An 11,188-nucleotide genomic window follows, 5' to 3' on the forward strand; every position below is an offset into this window, starting at 1 on the left:
GCCAATTTCTCCTTGTGTGAGTTTTGATAAATTGTGTCTTTCAAGGATTTGGTTCATTTCATCTAAGTTATCAGATTTGTGAGCAGTTGTTCGTTATAGTCCTTTATTATAAAATTTTTAAAATTTTTTAATGTTTATTTGTGAGAGAGAGAGAGACAGAGAGAGAGAGACAGAGAGAGACAGAGTGTGAGTGGGGGAGGAGCAGAGAGAGAGGGAGACACAGAATCTGAAGCAGGCTTAGGCTCGAGCTGTCAGCACAGAGCCCAATGTGGGGCTCAAACCGCATCTGTTATAAGGACCTGCACTAGCTGTGGAACATTTTAGTGTTATTTGCAAGTTGACTTAGATTAGTTGTAAATGTATATTGCAAACTAGAGAGCAGTCACCAAAAATTTTAAAAAAGAAACAACGGAAACATCGTCCATGGCATGATGTGGCAATAGAGATAGGCAAACTATCATTGGAAACTCCTAGTCAAGCACTTACAAAAGGCAGGGACTTGGGGCATCATGTATACTATACCTTTGAACATTTTTGTCACATTAACGAGTGTAATGAGCGGCTCACTCCGTCATCGAACTGAAGCGGTATATAAGAAATAGGGTCCAAGTAGGCCCTGAATGTGCAAGGAAGCCACATGAAGAAGTGTCACACACGCCTGCAGTCCCCATTCCTGCTACACTCCCTTCTCTCTCACAGCCTGCGCCTGGGGTGTCATGGGGACTTCCCTACAGTTACCATAGAAAGGGAAACCTGGGGCCTGTTTCACAGATGGTTCTGCATGATATACAGGCTCCACCTAAAAGTGGACAGCTGGAGCCCTGCACCTGCTTTCCAGGACAGCCCTGAAGGACAGCGGTGAAGGGCAACCGCTCCGGTGTGCAGAGCTTTGAGTAGTATATGTGGCTGTTCATTTTACTAGACATGTTTGGAAAGTTGGTGACAAGGAAGCCTTGGAAAGAAGTATGTGGACAGACCTCTCAGATGGAGTGAAAACACCGAGATATTTGCTTACCCAAAGGTGACCTCCGCAGAGGATGATTTTAATAACCATGTGGATAAGGTGACCTGTTTTGCAGATACCAGTCGGCCTCTCCCCAGCCAGCCTGTCATCACCCAATGGGCGCATGAACGAAGTGGCCATGGTGACCTGGATGGAGTTTATGCACAGGTTCAGCAACATGGACCTCTACTCACCAAGGCTGACCTTGACAGTTGCCGCTGAGCGTCCCAATCTGCCAGGAGCACAGACCAACACTGAGTCACCAGTACAGCACCATCGCCCAGGGTGATCAGCCAATTACCAAAAGACAGATTGATTACATTGGGCCACTTCCATCATGGATGGCACACTCCTTTGTTCTTACTGGAATAGACACTTACTCTGAACACAGATTTGCCTTCCCTGCACACAATGTTGGCCAAACCCACCATCCAAGCACTTATAGAATGCCTTATCCAGCCTTGTACGATTCCACACAGCACTGTTTCTGGTTATGACCTGAACTGTGCCCCCTGCCCCCCGCCCCCAACCACCAAATTCATGTGTTGACGCCTGACTCCCAACATGACTGTTTGGAGATAGGGTCTTTAAGGAGGTAACTAAGGTTATATGAGGTCGGGTCGGGTCCTAACCCAATAGGACTGGTGTCCTTATAAGAAGAGGAAGAGACAGAACTGGCTTTGTGTGAGTTGTGTGTGTGTGTCTGTGCACACGCGCACGTGCGCACACACACACACACACACACACAGGTGCAGCTCAGGAAGAGTCTTCACCAAAAACCAGCCCTGCTTGCACCATGATCTTGGACTTCTAGCTTCCAGAACTGTACTAAAATAAATGTTTGTTTATTTATACCATCTGTCTATGGTACTTTGTTATGGCAACCCAAGAAAACTAATACACTTCTTTTTTTTTAATTGTTTATTTTTGAGAGAGAGAGAGTGCTGTCAGCACAAAGCCCAGCACAGGGCTTGAACCCACAAACCGTGAGATCATGATCTGAGCCAAAGTCAGATGCTTAACTGAGCCACTCAGGTGCCCGAAACTAATGCACTTTTCATCACGGAACTCACTTCACAGAATTTATAGAGTGCAGCACTGGCTGTGGGATTCACTAGTCTTACCATGATCCCCACCATTCTGAAGCAGCCGGCTTGAGACACCAGTGGAACGGCCTTCTGAAGACTCAGTTATAGTGTCAACTGGGTTGCAAAACCTTGAAGGGCTGAGCAAGATTCTCCAGGAGGCTGTACATGTTCTGAATTGGCATCCAGTATGCGGTGCTGTTTCTCCCATAGCCAGGATCCATGGGTCCAACATCAAAGGGTAGAAATAGGAGTGTTACCACTCACTATTACCCTTCATCACCCCAGCAAAACTGCTTCTTGTCCCCGCAACCGTGTGCTCTATTGTTTGACCTACAGTCTTTTCTGTGTGGCCATGCTTTCCAGCTCAGGTCTGCTTTTCTAATAGCACAAGCGATATCAGCAGCCTTGCTAACACTTAGCCCCATCACCAGGCAAGCATCACAGGATTTGACAGATAAAGAATCATAGGATTGTCCCTGTTTGGTGTTACGGACTGAACTGTGCTCCCTACTCTCACCCTGAATCCTTATGTTGAAGCCCTACCCCTCAAAGTGACTGTATTTGGGGGTAAGGCCTTTGAGGGGGAGATTATGGTTAAATGAGGTAATAAGAACTGGGCTCTAATCCAATAGGACTGGTGTCTATTTAAGAAGAGGAAAAGATACCAGAGATCTCTCAACGCACAAAGAAAAGGCCATTGGAGGACACGGCGAAAATGCAGCCTTCTCCAAATGCCAGAAAGAGGTCTCATTAGAAGCCAATTCAGGGGCACCTGGGTGGCTCAGTTGGTTGAGCGTCTGACTCTTGATATCAGCTCAGGTCATGATCTCAGGGTCGTGGGATTCAGCCCTGCCTTGGGCTCTGCACTGAGTGTGGAGCCTGCTTGACGCCTACTTGGGATTCTCTTTCTGCCCTTCCCCCATTCACGCTGTCTCAAAATAAATAAACACTAAAAAATAAATAAATAAAAGAAGCCACCTGGGTACCTGGGTGGCTCAGTTGGTTAAGCGTCTGGTTTCAGCTCAGGTCATGATCTCATGGTTCATGAGATGGAGCCGTGCATTGGGCTCTGTGCGGACAGTGCAGAGCCTGCTTGGGATTCTCTCTCTCTTTTTCTCCCTCTCCCTCTCTCTCTCGGCCCCTCCCCCACTCGCTCGCTCTCTCAGAATAAATCAATAAACTTTTTAAAAAAGAAGCCAACTCTGGTCTTCTGGCTTCCAAAACTGAGGAAAATAAATGTCTGTTGTTTAAGCCCCCCAACCTGTGGTATTTTGTTACTGCAGCCTGAACTGACTAATGTACCTAGGAATCAGGTTGCGTTCACTAATCTGACTAGATAATGGCAAGTGAAAGTATGTTTAGGAACAGGCACTATCAAGTTTAATGGAATGAGTATCATGTCTTTTACGTTGACATTGCCTTCCTTAGTGACGTGGGCCTGGGCCCACAAAATCAGGCAAAATGAAAAATAATTGGAAAGTAGAACATACCAAGCTTCAGTATTGCTTCCTCTCGTCACCTTCAGATCCTAGAACTGTTTCAGTGAAGTTTGCACTTCACGCACCCTCAGATTCCGTCTGAGTACACAGTCATTTAAACAACTAAGCCAGTTTTTCCAACTTTCACCTCACTCGCTTAGAAAAACAAGGATTTCAATTCCCTATTCCCATTTTCATTGAGACCACCGTTCTGAGGGTGATAAAGATGTGGTGTGTCCATGTAACGTTATGTCTCTTTGTCTTTTTCCCATGCCCAGAATGTCATTTTCATTCTGCTAGTCCTGATGTGGACCATAAACTTGGAATCCCAGCAACGCTTAACTGCCTCTGGAAAATCTGACCTAATATCACCCCAATCTCCAACTTGTACGAAGGCAAGTATGGTAATTAAGGAGAAAGAGCCCTATTACAAAACCTCAACTATGGCTGTGGATGATAATTATAAGTTTCAACTGGCCTGTAGGAAGGTTTCTGTTCAGCACTAAATATACAGGCCTATGTTATACAGGGATCTCCAAGGTGCTCATTATCCCCACCTAATGAGCCTCATTAGAAGCTCATGAGGCCTCATGAGAAGCTGTCATCAGTTAAAGAAATTTATGTGGTTGTACTGAGGGCAAATTAGTCCAGATGCAGATGAAAAGGTAAAGGTTTCACAAAACAAGTGTAATCCACATGGACTTAAGATATAGAGAGTTGTAAGAGAAAGTTGTTGCCACTCAGACAAGAAGATAAAGCTGGATGATCTACAAAATCATGCCTGTTTTGAGCCTGCCAGAGACCTAAGTTGCAAGATCACCGGGTAAACTGAAGTCCAAAGCGTGGTAACCTCTCAGAGGAGGGACATACACACAGACCCTGTCATCTCTGGCAGATACTGAAAAGGAAAGATGGCAGCCATAAAAGTTGTGAAGGGGAAAGTCACTGAAATTTTAACCACATCTTAAAAGCCAAGTGTGGGCTATCATGACGTTTTACAATCTCAGAGGCTCCTATGTTAAGCAGGTTTTTGCTACTTTTCAGGTGTTTTCCTCAGGCCTCCACCAAGGGTTCATCCCTCCCCCCCCTCCAAAAAAAAAAGTGGGGGCAGAGCAAGAGACTCTAGGCTGCCTCAGTGGCACAGGCATGCATATCGTGATCAGCTACTATTGGCACAAAACCTCATCACTTCATCATTTGAAACAAAAGTCACTTACCATTGATGCTGGAGCAAGAAACCCCACCAACCCTTGGTTCCAGGTATAGACCAGCTCCAATAAAGAGGCGGCAGGGGCTGGGGCAAGGGGATAAGGAGAAAGAGAGGAAGAGGGAAGAGAGGTGAGGTGCAGCAGTAGAATGGGAGGAGGATAGAAGAGGCCGGAGGAGCTGGTGGAGGAGGAGGAGGGGGACTTCCATTCTCCAGCAGTTCTGATCACTGGCCCCCAACACCACAGCCTCCCCCCAACCTTGCCACACATCCTGCCTCTGACCTTGGGCTCTCACACCCCACAAAGGACAGTCTCTCTGCCCTCTCAATTTCCAACCTCATTTGTTTCTCTCCTTGCTCCTAGTCAGAGCCTGGGGCTCCAGGTTTCCTGGCCCTTCTGTGATCTCCCAACATCCTTTCAACCAATTTCTTTCCTTTTGAAATCAGCCACAGTCTATTTCTGCTTCTTGCAGTCATAAACTTTGACTCCTTTTAAAGTTCTCCTGGAGGAATGCTTTGTGCTGTTACTGCTCAACCTTTTCGTTTTCCAGAAGGAAGTTCCGTCTTCTCAAACTTTGAGGGGAAAATCTTCCTCTTCATAACAAGAGTAGCCCCCTTTGCCTCCTTCCTCAATTCAACCCTCATCCAGTCTCTAGGAACAAAATCTTCCAGAGCACTGGGCATCTTTCTGACTCTGTGGTTTAGCCAGCCACTTTTTCCTTTCGATGTCAATTTTTTTCTGTTTTGTGTTTTGGGGTGAGGGAAGAAATGGTTTCGGGATAAAATAAAAGAGGTAAAGGGGAAATGAAATACACAGATTGTTATTTTGAGATGTAATGTGGATTTATATCCATTACACATGTAAATATTTAGTGTGGTGGTATTTTGTGTACATAAGTACTGTGCGTAAGTACTGTGGGTACACATTCCCTGTGGCCTAGTCAGGAGTGCTCTTTGGGCACCTTGATACATCTTCGATTTTTTTTAAAAGCGTGCAGTTTCCAGGTCATGATATATTGAGAAACTGGAATGGAACGGACTTGGTCAAACTCTCCAAGAACCATCTGTGACTGTACAGGAGTCAGAGCCCTGCCTTGTGGCCTCGATGGTATGTGGTCGATTTTGAGTCACGGCAGATGAGTTTGGTTTGATGTGCCTGAGTGTTTTAGGTCAATGTTAAAGCATGGTTGATTACTTCACGTTGTAGCTCTAACAGATACAGAAATAGAAGAAAAACTTACAACAACAACAAAACCCAGAAGTGTATGAAAAATTAAAGGAAAATTCCCCTGCCTCCCAATACCACTCCACTGTTGACACATATTTATAGATTACATATAGGAGTCAGCAGTGGCTTTGGTGCGTGATGGATGCTATGTGGTCAAGGACCCAGGAAGACCCAAGTCTTGCTCTGACAATCCCCTGCCCTCTCTGGGCAATGGGAAAAGGGTGGAGGCAAGGAAAACGAAAATCACTGTACTATACGCAAAACTTTCACCTCTGGACAGGAAACTCTGGGTAAACGGTGGTAGAATATGTGGTTTGTGAGCTCTTCCCTCACCCAAGGCCCAGGGCACGTTTACCTTATTTTCTGAGGTGCATGTGACAGGACAGAAATCAGTCAAAGGCCGTGGGGGGGGGGGGGGGGTGGGTTGCAGAGAGACAGCAAGAGAGCTGACCACCCTCGAAGGTCAACTATACTCTAGTCTTGGGTCAGTAGAAGAAATACCTTGGGATTATCGGTGGGAATATGGACGCTAAACCATAATTTACACACCTCTAGCGAGGGATAGCACCTTACTCTCTGTAGCGGTTCCATGGTGTAATGGTGAGCACTCTGGACTCTGAATCCAGCGATCCGAGTTCAAATCTCGGTGGGACCTTTCCCTTTAACTGGGACAGGGTGGTTTTTTTTACTCTTCGAGTGGGACGCAGTTTCCGACCGGGGGATCCTGCTCTGTGCCCAGGAAAGAAGTCCCGCGGACCCCGCGCCACCCTGGGCGCCTCGCAGCCGCGTCCCCCGCGCTCCGCCGCCACCGCCTCCTCGGGATTCGGGGACCCACCCGCCGGGTTCCCAGGGCAGAGCGCTCCGCACGGACACTGCAGCCAAGGCGGCGGGGGGCGGGGGGAGGCCGGCCAGCACCGCCCCTCGTCGGGCTCACCCTCAGGCCTCAGGGTGAAAGCCATGGGCTGCGGCCACTGAACCCTGCACCGCAAAGCACGTCACGCGGCGCGTCCCGTAATTGCACACTTTGTCTCTGAGTCAGTTTGTGATATGAGAGAGTGTTCTGGTTTTGAGGTCGATGGTTCACAGTCCTAAACTGGAAGTATTACCGGGGTGTTTTTGAAGCAAGGAATTGAATTCCTATTCTCCATTGATTGAGCTGATCAGATGAGCTGATAAACTCCCAGATCGGCCCAGCCCAGGAGATTACGGTTGGTCAGAGAGCAGTACTTCCCTGTCCCTAGGAGGGCCCACGGCCACTGAAAAGTATCACTGCTGTAACTTAAATAAAATCAGTTCCCATCACATCCAGTCTTTACGCAGTGTTGCGCCCCAATACCAGTCAATGATTGTACGCACAATGCCCTGTCCCAGGCATAGTCAACCATTGAATCCTTTCAACAGACCCACCTCATATCACTGTCCTCATTTTCCATGTAAGAAAACTGAGATCCGGAAAGATTAAGCAACCTGTCCAGTCACTCAGCCAGTGAGTGGGATTGGAAAGCAGGAATTTGGACTGAAGACATCCTGGCTCCAGAAGATAGGCTGAGAACCACAATGTTTATACTCCTCCTACTTTTAAAAACCGCTAAAAATGCTGGACAAGAAATTTAAGTCTATACAAATTCTTTTGAAAAAACACCTAGGAGGAACCATGCAACAGGCATAAAACTATCCGAACATCCTTATGACCCCACTGCCTCCCGCAAACCCTTCTTATGCCCACAAGTGCTCCCTCAAACTCTCCAACTTAAACACACTTCCTGCCAGAACCAGGTTTTCCCTCCCCTTTATGTTTTCCTCTCACCTACCCCACACCTCTTTCATATCTATTCTGTTCTTTCACTTCCAGGACATTCATTTTTTAGGTTTAAAACTATGAAAAATAGGGGCACCTGGCTGGCTTAGTCCATAGAGCATGCGACTCTTGGTCTCAGGGTCTTGAGATCAAGCCCCACCTCGGGCATGAAACAAACAAACAGAAGAAGATAAGCATTCATCCTTATCCCACCAGCTGGAATTAACTACTTCTAACATCTTTACATATTTTTCCCTCAAATCTATTTTTAAGTTGTTCTAAATTTTTTGCAAAAGCTATACATGGTAAAATTACACAAATGGTAAAATGCAAATGACGTACAAAATATGTGTATGTAAAATTTTGAAACAGCTTAAAATAAAAAATAATTTTGTATGCATTAGGTAATTACTAATGGAGTCATATTTGATAAACCTATAGGGAGGATATATTTACAAATATTCTTTTATAAAAAACTGAGCTCTTATAGAGCCTATTTTTATTTGAAAGTAGTGAGTTTAATAGGGCATGAATTTCATGGAAGAAAAAGATACAAAACAAATATGGAGGGATTGTTCACTACATGAGTGACAGTTTTCTAAAAGAACTTTCCAAGGCTAATACTAATTAATTGCACTTCAGACACTAAAATTGGAATGATTTGTTTTTAAAACCAAATGTCTTAAGGTGTAATTTGTAAATAATACAATGGATCCATTTCAAGTTTGATGAGTTTTGACAAGTTGGATGCACCCAGGCAACCACTACCCTGTTCAAGAGCAAAGAACATTTCTATTGCTCCAGAATGTCTTCTTGTGCCCGTTTGCAGCCAATCCCCCACACAACCTCCTGTCCCAGGCAATCAGTGATCTAGTTTTGTCACTATCACTTAGTTTTGCCTGTTCTAGACACTGACATGGATGGAACCACAGAGTATGTATTCTTTTTATCACTCAACATGCTGTTTTTGAGGTTCATCTTTATTGTTGCCACATATCAGGAATCTGTTCCATTCCATTGAAGAGTAGTATTTTTTTGAATGAATATACCACAATTATAGCCACTCATCTTTTTTTCCAAAAATTCTTTTAACATTTATTTCTTTTGAGAGAGAGAGAGAGACTGAGTGCAAGCAGGGGAGGGGCCGAGACAGAGGGAGACACCGAATCTTCCGATCCGGAAGAACATCCATTCTGCTCATCTGCTCTGCTCAGAGCCGGATGTGGGGGCCTTGAACTCAGGAACTGCGAGATCATGACCTGAGCCAAAGTCAGACACTTAACTGACTGAGCCACCCAGGCACCCCCCCCCCATCCATTCAGCTCTTGATGGGCATTTGATATGTTTCCAGTTTGGGGGACTGCTATAAACAAAGTTGCTATAAACAAGTCCCTTGGTGGGCACGTGTTGTATAAATTCCATTTAAAATTTTTAATTTTTTAATACTAATTTATTTCGTGAATGGATGTTACACTCACAAATACAAGATTCACTCAAATGTTACAAAAAGTGTGAAGCAGAAGTCTATACACTTTACACTTCGTAATTAAGGGTTAAAAAGCTTCTCTTGGGTAGTTTCCTATTAGGACGTATTTACTGTAAACCGTACACTATGCTAGGTGTGCTATTAGGTTATCTCACGTATTCTATGCAATAATTTCTCTATGAGTTGCTTAATATTATTATTTTCATATTTTTCTTGCAAAATTGGCCTAGCAATAGAAGGGGTTGGTTGAATGTCAAACAAAAGGCAAGTGGTGGAGCCAGGACTGGAAGGGAGGCCACATATCAGGTGGTGGTGCTCCTCACCACAGATTGAACCTAACGTCTTCGTAATAACCTCGGTGTTTGATAGGCTTGGCAACCAATATCCAAGCACTGGTATCGGTCATTGCTGTCTGCTCAGAAACTCCTCCGTCGGGGAGCATAACAGTGCTGACAACGGAGACGGGGGAAATCTGTTAAGCACTCTAGAAACCCAAGTTTTCTCATCAGTAAGGCACTGCAAGTTGACTTCAGTCTTGGTTCAGATATTTTGTATTTGTTTATCCCACTGTTGGAGAGAAATTCAGGGCTCTTCATCAAACTAGGTCAGTCTGTAGGACCTACGACTTCTACTTTCAGTGTTCTCAATACTCGAGACGCATTCCAGTGTACTTTTTTAGTCTTCTTTGGACCTGCCCTTGTTTGCATACAACCCCTTCCCCAACTCTACTCCCTACCTCCAACTCAACTCCTGCTCCTAGTCTCTCCAGTGGTCTCAGCAGCTTCTGAATGCTGTTCCTGAGGTAGCCACCAGGGAGGCTTGATGGTTCTTCCCGCCATGGCCCTGCCGTTTGTTTTTGGCCAAGTAGTTTCTATTTGCCAGGACAACTGTGGATCAGAAGTGAGCAAGTTAAGAAGACATCCTGGGAATTGGCAAAATGTGCACGACTGTCAACACTGGACCTGGTTGGTTTTCTTATAAACCGGAGTTGGATATACCACCGCAACTGCATTTTCAGACAGGGAAAATCTAAAATTACTTACTTGAGAGCTAAAAAAAAAAAAAAAAAAAAAAAAAAGTTACTTACAATTCTTGCTGCCCTCTTATTAAGGAAGTTTCCTAATTTGCCACACTACTGAAGAGTGTCAGGTGCAAACTGGAGGCTGAGAGCGAGCTAGTATTTTCGTGTCTATAAAAGGTATCAAGAAAGAGCCTGAGAGAAGAGATGGAAGGAAGGGAAAACCAAAGCCAGAAATAGAAAAAGCTGCTTTGGGGTGGGAAGGATGAGTGGGTGGTGTCTCTGGAATTGGCTAGTAACGGCTTTAAGGCGTAAAAGCAAGACAGACACCAAACAAGGAAACTAACGCTTAAAAAATGAAGTCTTAGGCAAGGTTAGGTATTTAAAGAGTAGGACGCAGCAAGGCAGCCTCGTTGCAGCCTCTCACAAGAGGAGAAACTGGTCACCTTTCACTCCCAAGACTGTCTATTGTAGGTTTCTGGTTGGATCACAAGGCTTCCGGCCAAGATTCAGGTCTGACTGCGGTTCTGATTTGCAGGGAATATAACATGTGTAAAATTCAAAGCTGTTTCCTCGCGTAGCCTAAACATGTTACATACGGAAACGAAGCCGGACCACGGTACAGGCAGTTTCTCCCTAGCTTTTGGAAGTGTGTGCACCACGGCCTTGGCCTACGCAGCACGAACCACCCACAAAGAGTTCCTTTCAGCCTGTAAACTAAAAAAAAAGCACCTACGAAAAATCACACCCGTTCATGCGAACTGCGTGCACTACGGTGCCTTCACACATGTTATATTCGTAACAAACACACCTTTGACCCGAATGTACACGCAGGAGTACAGAACTTCCGTACCCCAAAACACCAATATGTAAAGCCACAAA

The 11,188-nt window shown here is 45.2% G+C and overlaps 1 non-coding gene across 1 annotated transcript; it reads left to right on the plus strand.

The window, feature by feature from the left end:
- The first annotated feature begins 6,587 nt into the window (after positions 1–6,587).
- On the plus strand, positions 6,588–6,659 carry TRNAQ-CUG. The gene has a single exon. It is a non-coding gene; the product is annotated as a tRNA-Gln (tRNA).
- The last annotated feature ends 4,529 nt before the right edge of the window (positions 6,660–11,188 follow it).

The sequence above is a fragment of the Panthera tigris genome, chromosome C1, assembly GCF_018350195.1.
Source record: "Panthera tigris isolate Pti1 chromosome C1, P.tigris_Pti1_mat1.1, whole genome shotgun sequence".
Taxonomy (NCBI): domain Eukaryota; kingdom Metazoa; phylum Chordata; class Mammalia; order Carnivora; family Felidae; genus Panthera; species Panthera tigris.